General features: G+C 36.6%; 1 long non-coding RNA gene across 1 annotated transcript in view; it reads right to left on the bottom strand.

The window, feature by feature from the left end:
• The window catches only part of LOC140523679 (uncharacterized), a 34,981-nt gene extending 16,845 nt beyond the window's left edge, over positions 1–18,136 (bottom strand). The window contains exon 1 of the long non-coding RNA XR_011973439.1: positions 18,076–18,136. This is a non-coding gene — a long non-coding RNA (uncharacterized lncRNA). The remainder of the gene's footprint in view (positions 1–18,075) is intronic.
• Positions 18,137–21,501: the final 3,365 nt, after the last annotated feature.

The following is a 21,501-nucleotide window of genomic DNA, read 5'->3' as shown; positions in this document are numbered from 1 at the left end:
TGGGGGGAACAGACTGTCTAAGGAGGGAAAAACCCATATAGGTCAGAAATGGAGCAGGGCAAAGCTCTCCTGGTTATAAACAATGGGATTAGCCTCATAGGTGGTAACTATACTTCCAGGTTAGGTAGGAAGACCCAATTTCTTAAAAAAAAAAAAAAAAAAGGAATAAAATAGTTAATTGAATCAACTAGTTGATTTGTTAATGGGATTGGTAAGGGCTCAGAGGCTACAGTAATATGAGTGTAGCACCCCCACACTCACACACATACACACCATATTACCCTTAGAACTCTGAAATTAGTTGTAGCCATTACCTCTGGAAACCCCAGCCTGTCAGCTTGAATACAGGTTGGGGAAAGTGAGCTACCAGAGAGAGTGATCCCAGGGTTGGGAGAACAACTTCTAAACTACACTTGTAATTAGCCCCATAAACCTAAAACAGTCACATATTCAGATCAAGAAACACATCATCAAACAATACTAGATAAACTTCAAGGATGCATGATTTCATCCCTAAGGGTTTCATTCCCTCCACTAATGCAGTTTACTATACCTTCTACAAAGGACAGTTAGATGGTACAGTGGACAGAACACTGGGCCTAAAGATAGGAAAATCCGAGTACAAATCTGGACTTAAATAATTACTAGATGTGTGACCCTGGGCAAGTTGCTTAACCTCTAGTTGCCTCAGTTCCTAATCTGTAAAATGGAGACTCACTGGAGAAGGAAATGGCAAATCCCTCTATTATCTTTGCCAAGAAAACCCCATGGACAATGTCCATGGAGTTATGTAGTGTCAACACGACTGAATAACAACAATCCCTTCTACATCTCAGCACCTACAGTCTTTGTGGACTGTTATGATTTTTAAAATTTGTTATCTGACAACAAGACCACTGATGATTAGCTTCTCTATGCAATCTCGGCTGGTCCCCAGACAAAAGACACAAGCTTCATTGACACTCAAAGCCTTTCTAGCCTCACTGAACTTTTCTGACATAGCTTCAAGAAACCAAGCCTAACTTTATATCGTGATGAAGTAATGCTATATGCCAAGATATTTACTTTAACAAACATGCTTTATCCTTTTCAAAAGAAAAGGAAAAGAAAGATTTATCTGTCATCAATATGCTGGTTTACTTAGGTGGAAAAGATCAAGGAGAGAGCAGAGACAGAGGAATCAGTTATTGTTATTACAATAATTTAGGCATGAGATGATGAAGACCTGACTCAGTCTAGTGAAAAGATTACTTAGTCAAGGTCAGAAATGAAAGGGATGAATGAGTACATTTTGTTAAGAGATATTTTAAAAAATATCAATAGACTTAGTGATTAATCTTGATAGAGGCACAGGGTTTCTTAAACTTTTTCCATCAAGACCCCTTCAGTGCTTAAATTATGGGTTATGATCCCATATGGAGGTAGAGGGTGTGAGGAAAAATTAGAAAGTATTCTGAAAGCACTACCATCTAGTCGCCCAGACTCATAACCCAGGTATGTCATCCTCACCTTCTCACTCTCTCTAACCACCCCCACCATCCATTCAATCAGCTGCCAAGTTTTATTGGAAGTCTTAACATCTCTGGTCCCCTTTTCACCTCTAACACAGTCACCACCATTTTCATCTGCATATCATTATGCAGGCCATTATCATCCCATGGCCAGACTATTAGAACAGCATTCTAGTTGATCTCCTTGCCTCCAGGCTAATCCTTACTCTAATCCATCATGAACCCAGCTGTCAAATTGATTATTGATCTGACCATGTCATTCTCCTATTCAATAATCTCTGCTGATTGAATAGGGAGATATTACTTCCAGGATCCAATATAAAATCCTCCCTTTGGCTTTTGAAGCCCTTCATAATCCAGTCCCTTCCTATTTTTACAGTCTTCTTACATGTTATTCCCCTTCGCTGAAATCCAATGACAGTGGCTTCTTGTTCTTTGAATGTCCTGACTGCATTTTCACTAACAGACCCCCAAGCCTGGAATTGTCTCCATCCTCATCTCCTGACCTCCATGGCTTCAAGTCTCATTTAAAAGCTCACCTTCTATAATTTTTATGGCCTCTGTATGTGATAGTGCCTCCTTTTTATGACTGTCTCAAATTGTCTTGTATATATCTTGTTTATACATAGTTTTTTGTCTACCTCTTTAGACTGAGAGCTCCTTGACACTGAGGATTGTTTGTGCCTTTCTTTGTGTTGCTTATGCTTGGTCAACAAGCTTTTATTAAACACATACTATGTGCTAGGCACTATACTAATTCTTGTTGACTTATACTGAAACTTTCTTTCCTTTTGTTTTATTCTTTTCCCATGATTAATCTTGTCTTCTATAAGAATCAATCCAATGGAAACAATGAACACTGACCTCAGGAAATCCTAACCTAACTAATATTTAACTTTCTCCCATACTGAACCATGGGTTCATCATACTGCCATAGTATCCTACTTCTACTCTTCCATCTGCATTAAGCAAGATTCTCCATTTCTACTCTTTTTTTCATTATGAACTTGGCAAACTAAATGTGAATATTTCGCCATACACAAAAGAATTTGGAGATTATATATTAAGGCATAAATTAAGTTTAACATGATAATAGCAAATCATTCTGCTTGCCCAGTTCCCCTTCTGAACCTTCTTAAATAAGTTTTTGAACAGTTCTTATAACTGGTTCTGATTCTTTAAAGTGATTGGAATTCTTCACCTATGGTTTTAGGTGCCATTTAGGATAATTTCATTCTTCTTGATGGAGAAACAAAGAGTGAAAGAGTTAAATGTCTCTGCCTTTCTTGCCAATCATCCTTGTTCTAGTCTCCTCGAACAGCAATGCTATCTCTTCTCTAATCTTCCCTTACATAGGAATACAAAAAGTTACTTATAGCGAGTGCATTAAATTGCAACCTATGGAGGAAGACAGAGGGAGACAGCTTCTTTTTGTGTCTCAGATCATGTGAGCACATAAGACAGAGAAATCAAATCATAGTTGTTTAAGGAATAAATTCTTACAACTCTCGACTCTAATCCTATATTATTTCTTTTACTATTTTGCACTGAAATGAACTCTACTAGAATAAGATAGGTCATAGCCATTTCTAAATACACAGCATACAGTTTTATTGTTTGAGGCCACAAAGTGTAATATTATATTTATACAGTTATCATTGCTCCTTGAAATTCTGGTGATAGCTGAATGTAGATTTGGAGGTCATCCGTATAAAGATGAAAATTGAACCCATGGGATCTGGTAAGGTAGCTAAGCAAAAAGGTATAATAAAGAGAGAAGAGAAGAAAGCCCAGGGCAGAACACTGAGTTACACCCTAGCAAAGGGTGTAGGACATGAATGATAATCCAACAAAGATGATGGGATGGGATGATTGGACAGGAGGAAGAACCCATGGAGTGTGATGGCATAAAAATCTAGGGAAGAGGAAGAATCTAAGAGGAGCAAGTAGTTGGTAGTGTCAAAAGTTAGCAAGTCAAGATGAATGAGAAAATGCTATTGGAGTTAGCTTAATTTAGAATACCATTTATAACCTTGGAGAAAATTTCATTTGATTAATGGGGTCACAAGTCACAGTGTCAGAATGGAGAAGTGATACGGAGGTGCAGAAGTGGAGGCAATGAGCACAGAGAGACATTAACACAGAACTTGACTGTTCTGTACAACCAGAGCTTTGTTGTCTCTCAATGGTGACATTATTTACATTACTGTAGATGTTGTGTATATATATGTATATTTTTACTTTGTTTCTTTCATTCTGCATCAGCTCATGCAAGTCTTCCCATGTTTCCTTAAATGTTTCACAATCACCATTCTTTGTGGTGCATTAATATCATTACATCCATTGGCCATAATTTGCTCTGCTATTTTCTATTTCTGAATACATATTTTGCCTTAAGCTTTTGAGTGTTACATATAATGTGGCTACAAATATTTTTGTACATAAAAGTTTTGATAGAGCACTGAGCCTGAAGTCAGGAAGACCTGAGTTTAAATCTGGCTTCAGGCATCATTTTTCATTCTTAATATTTTATTTTTCCCAAATTACATGTAAAACCAATTTTTAATATTTGCCTTTTAAAATTTTCAGTTCCAAATTCTCTCCTCTCCTCCCTCATTGACAAGGTAAGCAATTTTATATAGGACATATACATGTGCAATCATGCAAAACATATTTCCATATCAGTCATGTTGTGAAGAAAACAGACCAAAACCAAAATAAAATAGGAAAAATAAAGTTTAGAAAAAAGTATGCTTTGATCTACATTCAGACTCCATTGGTTCTTTTCTCTGGAGCTAGAAAGCATTTTTCATAAGTCCTTCAGAACTGTCTTCAATCGTTTTATTACTTAGAATAGTTGTCATTCATAGCTGATCATCATATGATATTGCTATTACTGTGTACACTGTGCTCCAGGTTCTGCTCACTTCACCTTGCATCAGTTCATGTATGTCTTTACAGGTTTTTCTGAGAATATCCTGCTCATCATTGCTTATAGCACAATAGTATTCCATCACAATCATATGCTACAACTTCATCAGCCCTTCCTCAACTGATGGGCATCCCTTCAATTTCCAATTCTTTGCCATCCCTAAAAGAGCTGCTACTAATATTTTTGTACATATAGGTACCTTTTCTTCTTTGATTTTATCTCTCTGGGGTATAGACTAGTAGCAATACTGCTGGATCAAAGGATATGCATGATTTTACAGTCCTTTGGGCATAGCTCCAAATTGCTCTTCAGAATGGCTGAATTCTGGTAGAGCTGGAATGTGATAGTCCAATGGTAGACTCTACACAGCTCTACCTAGAGTGTCTCAATTTTGCCACATCCCTTCTAACATTTGACATTTTTCTTTTCTGTCATATAAGTCAGTCTGGTAGGTGTATGGTTGCTCAGAGTTGTTTTAATTCTCTAATCAATAGTGATTTAGAGCATCTTTTCATATGACTACAGATAGCTTTAATTACTTTGTCTGAAAACTGCCTGTTAATATCCTTTGACCATTTATCAATGGGGAAATTTAGAAATTTGACTCAGTTCTCTATATATTTGTATAAATCAAGATATTTGCATAAAAATTTTCAGTTATGATTTTATTATAAATTATCATATTTCATATGATTACTAACTGTATTTCCCTCCATTCTATTTTCCTCCTAGTTATCCTACTATCCCTTTCATCTTATCCATTCTCAAAAGTGTTTTGCCTCTGACTACTGACTCCCCCAATCTGCTGTCCCTTTTATCAGCTCTCTGCTTCTCTTATCCCTTTCTCTGTAGGGTAGGATAGATTTCTACACCTAACTGAGTATACCCAGTTCCAATGAGAGTAAGGTTCAAGTGCTCTTCCCTACCTCCCCCATATCCACCTCCACTGGAAAAGCTCTTTCATGCCTCTTTTATGTGAGATAATTTACCCCATCCTACCTTTCTCTTCCCCCTTCTCCCGGTACATTTCTCTTTCCATTAATTCACTCTTTAATTTTAATACAATATTTCACATTTTCTTCTATTTTTTTGTTCTTTTTATTTTGTCTTATTGCTTCTTGATGTCTCATGGAGTTATTAGATACCATTTGCCCAATTCTAATTTTTTAAGAATTACTTTCTTAAGTGATCTTTTGTACCTCCTTTTCCATTTGGCCAATTTTACATTTTAAGGAGTTCTTTTCTTCAGTGAATTTTTGTATATCTTTTTCCATTTATTCAGTTTTGCTTTTTAAGGCATTTTCCTCTTCAGTGAATTTTGCGTATCTTTTACCATTTGGTCTATTTTGTTTTTTAAGCTGTTGTTTTCTTCAGTATTTTTCTGCGTCTCCTTTACCAAGCTGTTAACTCTTTCTCCAATATTTTCTTGAATCACTCTCCTTTTTTTCCTAACTTTTTTTCCTACCCTTCTTTTTTGATTTTTAAAATCCTTTTTGAGCTCTTCCAGGAATTCTTTTGGGGTCTGAGACCAATTCACATTTTCCTTTGAGGCTTTGGATGTAGCAGTTTTGGCTGTTGTCTTCTGGATTTCTGTTTTGGTCTTCCCTGTCACCACAGCAACTTTCTATGGTCAGGATCTTTTTTTGTTGTTTGCTCATTTCTCCAACCTATTTCCTGACTTTTAGCTTTATATTAAAGTTGGGTTCTGCTCCCAGGGTGGAGGGGACACTTTCCTAAGGTCCAGGTTTTTGTGCAGCTATTTTCAAAGCTATTCTGGGGGTCTGGAAGCTTTTGGTTCTTCCAAGATGGTATGATCTAAGGAGAAGCATATTTACTTTTCTCCTTGCCTGTACTCTAGTCTGTGAGCAACCACAAGCACTCTTTTTTGCCTTAAAATTGTGGTCAAGGTCCCTGCTCCCTTGTGGCCACAAGTTCTGATGTACTAGTACTCCTCCTTACCCTGTGACTGCAACACAGGAATACAACAGAGTATGGGTAATGCAACAGAGCCCTGCACCTAATGCCAGCAATGGGACTCCTATAATCTCCCTCTGTCCAGTTGTCCAATCCCCTTACCGTCTGTGGGCTAAGGGCTCAGGAAACAGCTGAGTCAGCTGCTGACTCAGTTGCCCCTGAGGCCTGTAGCTGGTTTCCTGTGCTGTGGCTGGGGCTGCAGTCTGTTCTGGACTGCACTCCAGTCTCACCCCACTGTGACAGACCTTTCTCACAAACCTTCTAAGCTTTTGCGCTGGAGAATTATTTCACCCTGTCCTTTTGTGGATTCTGCCACTTCATAATTTGTTTTGAGGTGTTATTTAAAGTTGTTTGGTGGGAAATTTGGAAGAGCTCAGGTGAGTCCTTGCCCTTTCTTTGACTCTGACTCCTAGCTTCAGAGATTTATTAGCTGTGTGACTCTAGGCAAATCATTTAGCCTCTGTTGGCTTCAGTTTCCTCAGCTGTAAAATGGGGATAATAATAACATCTACCTCACAAAAATGTTATGAGGGTTAAATGAGTTAATGTTTAAGTTTAGCACAGTGTCTGGAATATAGTGAGCACTATATAAAAGTTTGCTCCCTTTCCCTTCCCCCCTTTCTTGCTGCCTCCTTTAGGTACTGAGTTATATAATCTCTGAGACAAAGAACATGGACAATTTAGTAACTTTTCTTCCTATGGATATTTTTAAAAGGAGATTAACAGTTATATAGCATGCTGGATAGGTTGCAGAGTTGCCAGCTTACAGAATCATATACATACATATATATATATATATATATACATAGACACACATTATATATATGTGCATATATATGCACGTGTATGTGTATACACACACACACACGCATGCATGCACCCCTTCTTCTACCCCATCCAGTCCCAGCTAAGCAAAAATTAACTGCAGAAAAAGTAAACAAAAAAAATGGCAATAAGACTTTTGCAAAGAACATAAAATACATGTGAAATATTGAACTGGGTCAGACTTTCAGTCTATGTACGTTAATATAATGTCTGACAGCAGTATTAAGGGATGTTTTGTAGGTAAGTATAACCCCAGAGTTCCTTTATAATTCATAAAACAATTACCGCTCTGAATTTTCCTAAGCCTTTCTTAAAATCCTATTTTTTAGCTTATTCTATTCCTAGGGCAGTGGGTTATACATCTTTATTAATCTCTGTGGAAAGTAGTACTTTTTTTATTTGTCCTAAAACTCTCTCTTGAGCTACCAAAAAAAAAAAAAAAGACATCTGCACCAATTTACTGAGTGGTGCAATGCATAGAATGATACATCTGAAGTCAGGAAGACTTGAGTTTACATCTCAGACACTTACTAGCCTTGTGACCCTGGGCAAGTCATTTAGCCTTTCTTGGTCTCAGTTTCCTCATTTGCAAAATAGGAAAACTAATAGCACTTGCCTATCAGGATTGCTTTGAGGATCAAATGTGATATTTGCAAAATGCAAATCTTAAAGTCATATATGAACCTTAGCTATTCCAGGTCACAGGACCAACAAGATATAAGACTAGATATTTTTCCTTCCCCTCACGACCTTTCAAACTTCTCCTAAACAGAAATTATTATAGTCTAGAACACCAAGAAACCAAAGAAGATAAGAATTTCATGAAATAAAGCTTAACTTGAACTTATTCAATACACTCTTCCCCATCACCTAGTACATTCCTGGTGGTGGTTTCCCTGAGGACTAGATTGCACAAGCCAACCCAACTGGAAACAGAATGCAATGCTACATCCTGAATTTTATCGCCTCTTTCTAGCTTTGTACAAATTTGTTGAATTTTTTTAATTGCCAAGTGGCAGCATTCTATGTTACAATAGGAGAATAGAGGAACACAGAGAACAGGATAGAACAAGTATCTAGACTTGTAACAGAGGTCAACTCAACACCCTGACTTCTAGCTCTTCCCAGTGCTATGGACATCCAAGCCACAAATGGAAGAAATTTGCCCAGCTTTCTACAGTAGCAGAATGGCTGTGCTTTGTACCACTGGGTCAAAGAAATGAGGAACAGAAGGACCAGGATGTTACCATGTGTAAGGTGCTGTATGGCACTACACTAAACTTGAGGGGAAAAGTCCAGCATCTGGCTGGGGCCAGTTCTGTCCTCCAAAAATCACTTGGTGCAGAGACCTGGGTTGATGAACCATGTGGGAAGAGGCTGAGATGCTTTGAAATACAGTCCTCAGAAAAACTACCATCAGAGGGGAGAGAATCAAAAAATGAAAAATAGGGGGAAATATAGGGGAAAAGCCTGAATTTGCCAAAGATCTCAGGAAGAAGAAAACTCCAAGGTCTTCAAAATAAGCAGGTAAACCAACAGGGAAGACATTAATAGTACAAGGAAATAAGGCCTTCAGATGTAGTAAACAGGTTCAAGCATTTATGAATAAATACTGCACAACAAAATACTGCAAAACACATGATGAAGTGCAGAGGACCCTGTAAACTCTGAGGAAAGCATGGAATCACAACATACTATTCCTGGGTGGTTTAAAAGATACATGGAAATCATGAAAACAGAATTTTTGTGCTACATAGCAAAAATAATTGGCAAAATGGATAAACTTGCATTTATAGTAACAAGTCTCACCAAAAATAAAAAATAAAGGACAACTGATTAGGAATACAAATACTTCTATAGAAGTGAAAGATAATCTGAAAGAAGAGAAGAAAAACAATAACATTAAAAGAAAACGTGCTCTCCATATAAGCAAAATATATTTATCTCAAAGATAGGACACATAGTGACAACTTAAGGATCTTAAGTTTTCCAAATGAACTCAAGTCAAAAGCTCTGAACACCATAATGTAAGAAATAATAGAAGAAAACTGCTCAGAACTTCTGAATACAGAAAACATAGTACCAAATGAAAGAATCCATAGGTCACCCTCCCCCCTCCAAAAAAAACCCCATAGCTACAAACTTCAAAAAACATAGTGGTTAAATTTAATAATTGCATTGAGAAACTACAAATTCTAGGAGTGATTCAGAAAAAGAAGCTCTAATACAAAGGAAAGGAAAGGAAATTCAACTAACACCAAGCTATTTTGCATCCACCAAAAAATGCTGAGGGACTGGAATAATGTGTTCTGAAGAGCAGCAAGGTGACCTACTCTGCAAATCAAAACTTAACCATAAGGAAAAAAATTTGAATGTTTAATAATAAATGGGCATTTGAAACATTCTTAGAAAGAAATCTAGACCTGAAGACATTTGCTTCTCAAACATTCCAGACAACAGAAATGCAGGGGAGGGGGTGATAAGTGTAGCAGTCCTGAACAACAGCAATAGAATGACATCAGGGAGGTCATTAATTGACTTCTTTTGAAATGTACACAGGGAGACAGGTACATTGTGGAGGAGACTAGTTGAACTAGTAGGACTAGTTGAAAAGGAGGAGAGAAAAGGGCATTGTGCTTGACCAACAGAGAAGAAAAACATAGGGAAAGAAATAACTAGAAAAATCAATAATGCAAAATTGAGATATAGGTGTGGTTAAAACTAAAGTATAAGGTGGCTAAATTAAATTAGACTTTATTTTATGTGTCCTTAAACAGGTCAATCTATATTTTGTTCACTTGTAAATTAAATAAATTACTTGTTATTAAGGGAAATAATAAGAAAGTATTAGTTGTAGAATATTCAGTCAGAGGCTTAGAGATGATAGCACCTGGATCTCTCAGTTCTACAAAGTAATACTAATTCTGTAACTGACAGTGTGAAAATATTTTGTATTCATTATGTTTTGTACAGAATCGTACAGAAGTTCTTTTTGTCTTCCAGTTCTCACAAGGATTATTAAATTCAATAAATGAGGATAAACCTATTACAACCCCAAATGATTACCGAAGGATAAAATATTTTCTAGTTGGCATTATCTATAATTAGTTCTACATAAAATAGAGCTCTCCTTTCATCCATGATAAATCTACCTGAAATTTGCTGCTGCATAACATCTAGTTTGCCAACATCGAATGTTGGCTAACGCATAATTATTGCCATATAATCATATTTGATCTGTTGATTAGAATAAAAAAAATCATGAATGGCATTCATAAACTGAATGGAGATAGTTTTCTTGTTCTGCATTTTTGTTTATGGCGATGTATGCAAATAAGATCAAATATAAAATGAAAATGGAATTAACAATGTAAATGAGAAAATTAACACAGAGAATCTTTTTTCGTAATCAAAGCAGGGGAATCTAAAAATTATCTACTGATATTCAGGTGCTAGAAATATTTTGAGAAGTGAATTTTTAGAGTTTCAGTTTTATTCCCCCTTTATTATCTGTATGTAAGAGAGAGACTTTCCCTTCTCATTTCAATTAATATGATCGCAGAAGGCCCAGAATATAATCATAGTATAAAGTCAGTGTTAAGGGATTTTCCAACAATACCACAAAATAATCCTATATGATAAGATTTTAATGTGAAAACAAGATGTCTATGTTTTATGATCCCTTTAAGATATGTAAAACCTCTTTGGGTCAAGAGGTGAGTAGCATGATTGGCTAACCACACTTTTGGGGGCTTGGAATAACTGGATGAATTTCATCAATTATGGGTTGAGATATGAAGCCAGAAGTAAAGGAAGACCAGGCCTCTGAAAAGGAATACCACTTGGAGACAAGTGGTCCCTTTTCCCTCCCATTTCTTCACCATGGACCATGTCACTAATACTACTGGGGTAGGAGAAGAAAGTATAACCATCTACAGCAGAGATATACAGCTACAGACAGAGATGGATGTAAAGATATAGGCACCCAAGAAAGAAGGCAGCTTCAAGGAGATTCACACACATGCACCCCCAATAGTAAAGGAGATGCCAGATAGGGACTTCAGAAAGAAGCAGACCCTGTGAGCCCAGCTGAGAGGTCTGCCCAGTAGAGATATTGCATATATAGGGGAACTGTGTGAGGAGGATTCAACAAAAAAATAAAGGACTTCTGGACAGGAGTTGTGAGTTACTCTTTGCCAACTGCATAGGTTACATGTATGCTTCAGTTCAATGTACTTGGGGGCAGGGGGAGGAGCCAAGATGGCAGAGTAAGAGCAGGGCCTTCCCTGAGCTCTCCCCCAAAATAACTCTAAACAAATTCTAAAGCTACAGAACCCACAAAGCAAATCCCCAGCCCAAGGCAGCATAGAAAGTCGACAGGCATATTCCAACAAGGGCAGCACAGGCACAGACAGCCCAGAGCAGGCCTCACGGAACTGAATCATTGGCAGCTGTGGTGGTTTCCAGACTTCTCAACCCACAAACGCCAAAAAGGTCAGTGGGAAAACTCTGTGGGACCTGGATGAAAGCGAAGTGTATGTCTGACTGCTTCCAAAGCTCTGGGCCCACAGATAATAGGGAATCAAGCAGCTGGTACAAAATCCCTGAAGCCTGGAACAGTACACACACCCCCACTGTAAGCAGAGTTCTACCACAACAGAGTTACAAAGTCAAGTGTTTGGCTGGGAAGATGAGTAAGCATCATAAAAGAACTGAGGCTATAGAATATTACTTTGGTGACAAGGAAGATCTGGGTATACAACCAGAGGAGGACAGCAGAGTCAAAGCTACCACACCAATGTCCTTTGAACCCACTCTTCCAATGGATGCTATGTACATTTGTGACAATATACTCCAGGTTTTTGATTTTGAAAAGGTTTTGTACCAACTCTTCTTACTATACTATTGTGATAAATGCTTTTTTCCAGAAGCTAATTAAACGTACTAATTGTTAAAGAAAAATAGACTCATAAGCCCCAGTAGGAGGAATAGGTAATAGCAAGGTTACCTCTAGAGTTTTAAGTAGCAGTTACCCTTCAATAAACCCAAACCACAATTGCAAGTGTGGCTTGAGGAGTAGCTCAAAGGGAGTACTACATATATATAGATAGATAGATAGATATTCTATGGTTACAAATCATGAAATACCATTGTGTCATTTGAATAAAATACTACCTATGATTTAGATACAAGAAATTATGTGAATGACAGTATCAAGGATATGTATGGCTTAAAAAGGAAGTGGTCTAGCCATGAATTGACATTGAGTTTAAGATATGGACAGATACAGTGCCATATTGAAATATGAAATTGAAATATTAAACAACTTAGTTAAGTCTGTCAAGGCATTGGTATAGACTGTATGTAGAGGATTTGTGGAGGGATGTTGACAAAATTCATTTAAGATGGGAAGGCATGAATGGTTGGCAATCTAAATTGTGGAAGGAGTAATTATATTAGTGAGACCACAGATTACTAGATTTTTTTTAAAACTCTATCTCATTTGTTATACATTTAAAAAATTAGAGTATATCATTTAAATGAGTGCAATAGAGCTGATACGTTGATACAATACTACTTAAAAGTTATAAAAACATGCTTTTCTAAAAATTATTCCTTGTCTTAAAAGTAGGTTATTATTCTTTGGGCTTTTAAGATTATGTTAATTTTGGTATCAGACAGTTAGTTGACATCATTTTCTAAGTACACACCAAGTGCAATGGAGTCCATTTGATACCCTGAAGACAAAGGAAGTTAAAGACATAATTCCCTCCATAGGTAGGTCACAGAGACAGAAAGGACAGACATAAGTAACATATACTATACAAACACAATGTGACCCCACAATGTAAGCAAGGTGCAAATATGTACAAAAACATTCCTTTTCATATCCACTCCATGCCTTCATTTTCGCTAATCACCCTCCTCACTTTTTTTCTACTAGTGCTAAGAGATTTGTCAGAGAGGAACACAGCTACTTCCCTTTTCCTTCTTCCTGCCTCTCCTAGGAATGAGTAGATAATAAAGGCAGGTCATAGAAATAGGAGATAGAAATTAAGTCTGGGCAAGTGAGTGAAGTGAGAGAACAGGGCAACAAGGGGAGATCAATTAAGTAGTCTTGGATCCTAGGACGCAAAAGGAGAGAGAGAAGGACAATCAGTTTCAGGGACTGTGATTCTGAAGCAGGGATCCATTCTCAGGACTGGAGGGAGTAGTTCATGGCTACAGTCCTGGGAGAAAGAGGACAGGGTACTAAGACAAAGCAAAAACAAGACTGGGAATCTACTACTGGGTCCAGCTTTAAAAAATGAAGTGATTTATTACGATGGATAAAGCAAAAGAAGCTAAGCTGTAATTCATCGATACTTATGTGACTATGTGAATGTAAATGGAAAAAGCATGACGACATTCAAGGCCTGGCTCTATCGTACACATGTTAAAATGTGAGCTCCTCAAGAGCAAGGAATCGTTAATTTTTTTATACTTAACCCAAATACCACCTAGCACAATGCCTGACACACAGGAAGTATTTAATAAATACTTGTTGATTGATTGATTAGGCAAATCACTTTCCCTTTCCGGGTCTATAAGGATTGAGACTTGACCATCCCTAAAGTTTCTTCCTACCCTAACATTTGTGATTCTATTTAGGTAGAAAGCCATTACAACAAACCCCTCCCTCTGTTCCCATCCATCACCCTCACCTTCTAGGCAATAAACTGTTTCCATTCATGAAGCCCAACCTATGCATGCATCAAATGCCTTTTTGTTGTGTTATATGTTGAATAAAGCTATCAGAATACTCCTAATTTTTCGCTGTGCTTGTATAGTTAAAAAAATACATTTTTCAAGCAGGAATTTTTTTCTAGCTTAAGTATTTTTATCTTGAAGTTCTACTCATAGGATTAAAATACAAATTAATTTAAATTCGGAAAAACCTCTATATATTGTCACTGAAAACAATACTCTGCAAGAGGTTAAATCAAAGTCTTACATGGGTAGCAAGTGGTGGGGTGGATTTTTTTTAATCAATGGAGAATTGACTTGCTAAATATAATCATTTTCTGTAATTCATACCAGAATTTAAATGTCATCATGAATGGATTAGAAACTGATTATAATGGCCCAATCAGAGTAATAATGACCCTTTACATAATTTGACACAGAAATTATTTCCATTAGTTAACTTCCCACAAAACTGGGTTCTAAAATAGGAGCAACTGAAAACATAATTTTTAAAATTCAAGACATATTTATAAGGCACCTATCCTGTGTACAACCCTGTGCTGAACTCTTGGGAGGAGTAAAAGGAAAAGGAGAAGGAGGAGGAGAAGGAAAAGAAAGAAATGATGACTAAAGTTGTGTTAAGACTTTTAGGACATCCTGTGTAATACTTTAAGGTTGACAAATGATTTATTATTTGAGCTTCACAACATCCCTTTGAGGTAGGTACTATAGGTATTATTATATCCATTTTACAGAAAGGAATTGATACACAAAGGGGTCAAGTATACCAATCATGGTCACATAACCAGCAAGTAACAAAAGTGGGACATGAGCCCAGCTTCTCCCAACACCAAGAGGAGAGAGGAGCCCTGTCCTTACAACACTTAACACTGAAATACTATGAGATATGATAGATGCATAGATACCTTTAATATAAAATTAAACATAAGTAATAAAGGATATTAACAAAGGGTTGGACTAGGCCCAAAGAAGGAAAGCTAATTTTTGAAGGTAGCAGTTGGGGAACATGGTAGGGAATGTCAGAAAAGTTTCATGGTAAATATGGCAATAATATAGTCCTATTTTTGGAATATGGCTGGCAAGCATCCATTTTTTTCTGATTTTTTTTTTTCCCTTTTCTTTTAGAGGCATTCTAATTCAGTCAGTTCTGAAAGAAAAAATGTAGTTATTTAGATGATTCCATCTGGAAATAGAAGCTTGAATAACGATACTACCATTTATAATTGCTCTAATTAGCAGATGATATTTTGCATAATAGAATAAAAAGACTACAAAGCCATAACTTCTTTTCCCTTGAGTTTTAGGCTGCTTATTTTTTAATATTCTATTTTTACTGAGTTTTTTTATTGCTTTTCAAAATGACAATATGGTCTCTTCAGTTGTTTTAAATGTTGCCCTTTTATCACTGGCTATCCTTCTCTAGCAGATTTGGTCTCTCACTTCAAGAATTTAAGAGATTAGGATATAAAACATCTATTTTATTTTAAAATTTTTATACCATGCCCCAAAAGAGAATTCTATATTAGTGATTCTCAAATTCTTCTATGCATTTACTCTCTGACCAGGCCCTCCCTACTCCACAAACTTTTTCTGTATATTCTATGTTCAAATAGCTCAAACACTGAACTTAAATATTCTAATAAGTCCATGATGTCTCTCTTTAGGGTGGATGCTCCCTCCAATGAATCAGATTTAACAACTCATTGTTGTCCACCCATCCTTTGTAACTTTTGTTCATATCCACCCATAAATTCACTACAGGAGGGCCATTCTACGTGCTGGTATTCTTCCTTGTTTTCTCCCAACACTGTGAGATTACTAGTAGAAAATAGGATCTGTTCATCTGTTATTCATCAATCTCATCAGGTGACTCTATCCATCTTATTTTTTCAATTGAACATTTCTTTGATCACATCTTTTACTGTTTTTTTTTTTTATTTTAAACTTCCCATCCAATTGTACTCCTGTGACCTTTTCCGTCATGCCCTAGGAACCTCTTTATCCAGCAAGATCACTTCAGTCCTGAAACTCATACTCATCAGTCCTTCTGCCCCTGGGGCATTTACATTTCAACTTCTCTGTCATTTTGTCCTTCCTGACCTTCAGCTTTTTTGATGTCTCACTTTGACATGCTGTTACAAAAGAACTTAATTTTCATCATTTCCTGCAGGAGATGTTGCTTCATAAACTATTTTCTTCTAAAAGTTTTTAAATCATTTTTGTCACTTGAATTTCTGAATATATTCCTCCCCACTGACTTATCCAGCCAACCAGCCTTTGTAGCAAAGAAAAAAAATAGAAAAAAACATTAGCAAAATGAACTAGCGCCTCATATGCAATATTCTACCCACTTGGTCTCTCACCTCTGCAATGAAGGGAGGAAAGTGCATTTTCCCAGTGCTTCTCCAAGGGCAAGTTTGCTCGTTATAATTAATGTTAAGTAATAGTGTTTTGGTTACTGTTTTTCCCCACTTATATTGCTGTAATCCATTGTATGTAATTTTGTGGTTCTGCTTACTTTGTCAGTTCATATAAGCTTTTCCATATACCTCTGAATTCTTTATATTTGTCATTTCTTAGGATCAGAATTATTACTTATTTTGTTCAGTCTGTCTCCAATCAATAGGTGGTTCATTGCTTCTACAAAAAGTGCTGCTATGAGTATTTTGGTGTATATGGGACTTTCTACTTTTTACCTCCCTGGAATACATAATTACCAGTGGGATATCTAGGATAGTGATGTGGACATTTTAATCATAAGCTATCTTTTTCATGAATGTTCTTTTTTTTGGATAATACCTATCAAGTATTGCCATATGCTATAAACAAAATGTCCCATGATGTTTCATTGTTGCCTATGGACAAATGATAAAATCAACTTTGTCAATTTATTTATTTCTCCAAGGAGAACTCATGAGCCACCCTTCCATCTAACTTTAATTGCCTTCTATCTACTTCTGCTCCTCTTAAGAAAGTCACGATTTATATAATTCAATTCCTTCAGTAGTATTCATGAACTTTGGACTAGAATCTTACATTTATAGTACTTATAGCTAAATTAAAGTTAATAGTATAAAAACTAGCCCTCTGTCAAACTTCTCTGTTGTGCTGGCTTTGTCACTGCAGAAGTAGAAGGGGACTGCACAGAACTGAGGGAAAGTTTATATTTTTGCCACATTTTTGATCATGATCCTTTCCACACTTAACAGGCCTTGTCTTCAAAGAGCAGATAGTCTATTATTAAGACCATAAACGGACCCTTTCTAGCATGGTAGAACCTTCCAGAGTTTGTACTCTTTTGGCAGAATTCAGGACCCTTTCCATATCACAAGGAGGAATCAGAGAACTACTAGGTGAATATTGAATAGCATCCCACCTTTTAAAGACAAATGACAACGTAGCTCTTATAAACTCTTTATCCCAATGCCCACTTTCATAGATGAATCCCTGAGCTAGGCCACATCTCCCTCTCTGGGCTCTAGTGGTACCTTTGAAGGTTTGAGGTGCTTATCTAATGCTATAGGCTCAAGTCCCCATTCTAATGCTATCTGTCCAATGTTAATTAGGGCCCCAGTTTCATGTAATCAATTATGACCACATGATTTTTGTTGTTTTTGTTATTGAAATGTTCAATTATGCTAGTAGTTTTCCTAATACTGAACTAGCCCTGCATTCCTAGTATAAAGCCCACTGATCATAGTGTATAATCTTTATGATATATGGCTGTAACATCTTTGATAGTATTTTATTTAAAAATTTTGCACAATATTCATTAAGGAAATCAGTCCATAGTTTTCTTCCTCTGCTTTTGCTTTTCTTCGTTTAGGTATCACAACATTTGCGTCATAGAAGGAATTTGATAGGACTCCTCCTTTATCCATTTTTTCAAATAGTTTATATAGTATTGGGATTAATTATCCCTTAAATGTTTGGTAAAATTCACTTGCAAATCAGGTACTGGAGATTTTTAATTAGGGAGTCCATTTATGATGTCAGGATACTATTAGGAGATACCATGATTTCTAGAGCTAAGGCCCAGCAAGCAAGCTGTACCCTGAGCTAGATATAACAATTCTTTGTGCTCACCTTCTACAGCCGATGATCCCTGAGCTCAGGCAAACACTCACAGTCCCAGCCATGAAGCTCTGCTATAAATGCACTTTTTGTCACTAGGCAACCTTGCCTCACTGCTGCTGTTGTGCCTCACTACTGTTGCTACACTACACTATTTGATTCTTTGTGTAGGCAAAAGTATATAAATCAAAGTTCATCCTCACTGCCTTGGGTCCCCCCAACTAGGGAGTGGGGCCCTGGCACATGTGTCTAATCTGCCTCCTTGATTACAAGCTATTTCCCTCACTGAAATCAAACTTCTATTTGACTCCAGGCTCTCCTGTCTTTAGTCTGCTCTGTTTGGCTCTGACCATTCAGACTAGAGGCTGTTTTGGTCCGGTTGAAAAATGGCTTGTTCAATTTCTTTTCTAAGATAGGGCTATTTAAGTATTCTATTTCTTATTCTGTTAATCTGGGCAATTTATATTTTGGTAAATATTCATCAATTTCACTTGGATTGTCAGTTTTATTGGCATTTATTGGGACAAAATAGCTCCAAATAATTGCTTTAATTTTCTCTCCTTTGGTGGTCCATTCACTCTTTTCATTTTTAAGATTGGTGATTTGGGTTTTTTTTTTTCTTAAAAATCTGTTTATCTATTTTATTATTCTTTCAAAAATCTAGCTTTTAGTTTATTAGTTCAATCATTTTTTAACTTTTAATTTTATTAATCTCTTCTGATTTTCAGGATTTCTATTTTGACATTTAAATCCCCATTTGGGGAATTTAAAATTTGTTCTTTTTTTAGGTTGATTTAGTTGCATGCCCAATTTGTTGATCTGCTCTTTCTTTTAATGATATAAGTATTTAGAAATATAAAATTTCCCTCTAAATACTGCTTTGGGGACATCTTATTTTATGGTTAGATTTATCTAGCTATGAGAGGGAAAAGTTGAGGTTCCCACTGGTGTGGTTTTACTGTCTATTTCCTCTTTTAATTCTTGGTTGTAATCATACCTCTTTTACCTTCTAGAATATCAGATTTTAAGGCTTTTGCTCCTTTAATGTGGTAGCTGCTAAATCTTATGCAATCCTGACTGTGGCTCTATAGTATTTGAATGATTTCTTTCTGGCTTCTTTAAGTATTTTCTCTTTGACCTGTTAGCTCTAGAATTTGTCAACAATATTCCTGAGAGTTTTCATTTGAAGATTTCTTTCTTTCTTGGGGATTCACTTGGTGGTAAAAAATGGATTCTTTCAATTTCTTTTTTACCCTCTGCTTCTAGGATATTGGAGCAGTTTTCCTTTATAATTTCTTGAACTATAATATCTGCTGTTTCTTTATAATCATAGATTTTAGGTAGTCCAATAATTCTTAAATTATCTTTCCTCAATCTATTTTCCAGATTTTTTTCCCAGGGAGATATTTCACATTTTCCTCCATTTTCCCATTCTTTTAACTTTATTTGATTGTTTCTTGGTTTCTCATGGAATCATTCACTTCCACTTGCTCAATCCTAATTTTCTTCAGTGAGCTTTTGTACCTATTTTTCCTTCTCACCAAATCTACTTTTTAAAAAATTGTGGTCTTTAGTATTTTATTGTGCCTCTTTTACCAAGCTGTTGTATTTTCATAATTTCTTTCCTTTACTTTCTTTTCCTCACCTAATTTTCTCTCTACCACTCTGACTTTGAAAAAAATAATATTTTAGTTCTTTCAGGAATTCATGTTGTGTTTGTGTCCAATTCACATTTTTCTTTGAAATTCATTTTTTTGAATTCATGGTCTTCTGAGTTTGTATCTTGATCTTCCCTTTTTCCATTGTTAACTTTTTTGTGGTCAGGTTCTTTTTTGTTGTTTGCTGATTTTCCTTATGTCTTGATTTCAAACTTTACGTTAAAGTTGGGCTCTGTTCCTAGCAGTGGAGAGGTTAGGGGATAGAGAGGCACTGATTCAAGCTTCAGGCCTTTTTGCATTGCTGCTTTCAGAGTTAATTCTGGAGGTTTAGTCCTCCCAAGATGGTATAATCTGGGGAGAGGTGTGGTCACTGCTCTCCTGGTCTTCACTCTGATCCCTACCTAAGAAGTACCCCTTATCCCTTGGGTATGAAATGAATATAGCTTCTCAGGGTCCCGGCTCCATCTTAAAGGAAAGTGATCTTCTCCACCCTTGAACTATGGCCCAGAAGAGGGTCTAGGCAGTGGAGTTGCCGAACCACATCTGATCCTTTGTCTAGTACTGTCACAGAGGTACCCTGTAAGCTTTTTCTAACTAGTTGCCAGAATCTCTTACCATCTCTCTCGAGAGCTCCAAAGCTGCTGCTGCTGCTGCTGCTGCTTTTGTCACCACCATCTGGTCTCACCACTGTTGCTATATCCACATGGGCTCACAGATTACTTTTTCTGACCTCCTAGGTTGTCTTGGGCTGGATGAATATCTCTTCTTGATCTTTTGTTGGCTATGCCACTCCAGAATTAAAAATTTGAGGCATTATTTTAAAGTTGTTTGGAGGGGAAGGAGGGGGAGAGCTCAGCTGAGTTCTCTGTTATCCATGCTGCTCTCCCATAGGTGAATCTAATCTAAATAATGAAACTAGTTCCTACAGAGACATATTGAGGATACAATCACCAAAATGGTCATCATAAATTCTCATGGGGGGTCAAAGGGAAAGCTGGGATACAGTCGTAGTATTAATTACATTGTTAACCGCAATGTCAATGAACCAATGTTAACTTTTCTGGGGTTCAGTTTTCTCATCCTTAAAGAGAGGGAGAGACTAGACCAATGGCTCTCCTGTTTTTCCACAGTGGTAGAAATTCAGTTTAAAGAAAATTTTGACAGAATGCTTACAGTAAAATCTCCTAAAATTATTTTTAATGTCTATTGGTATCACAAGGTTCATTTGAAAAATATGGTGCTTCAGGGTCCCTTATAGCACAATTTGAAAAACACTGGACTTGATCATCACAGCAATTCACAAAACAGACAAAAAAATAAAATAGCTTTGTCCAGCAACCAATATTGAGCTGATATTGGAGGAAAAGAACTACATCAATATTAACTTTCTCCCTGAAAATGCATCCAGAAGAAATAAAGTGTATGGAAGAATGACTCACATGTTCTCTTCCAAAAGGCAGATAAAATACTTGATTACTTTCTTTCCACTTGCACAGCCTCTACCGTAGTTCAAGCTGTCATCATCACAATAGCCGTCTAATTTAGGTGCCTGCCTCTACTCCCTCCCCTCTTCAATTTACTTTCCACAGCAATGCTAAACTGACATTCCTAAAACACAGATCTGACCATGTTGCCTATTTTTTTAAAAAATCTTTTTTGCTTCCCTTTTACTCCTAAGATAAAATTCAAAATTTTCAACCAGTTATTTTGAAGCATTTAACAATTCAATCCCCTCTTCCCTTTCTTGTCTTATTTCATATTTTTTTCCTTTTCACACACT

The sequence above is a fragment of the Notamacropus eugenii genome, chromosome 2 (assembly GCF_028372415.1).
Source record: "Notamacropus eugenii isolate mMacEug1 chromosome 2, mMacEug1.pri_v2, whole genome shotgun sequence".
In the NCBI taxonomy this organism is placed as follows: Eukaryota; Metazoa; Chordata; class Mammalia; order Diprotodontia; family Macropodidae; genus Notamacropus; species Notamacropus eugenii.
The sequence above is the reverse complement of the archived record's forward strand: the minus strand, read 5'-3'. Positions and strand labels throughout refer to the sequence as shown.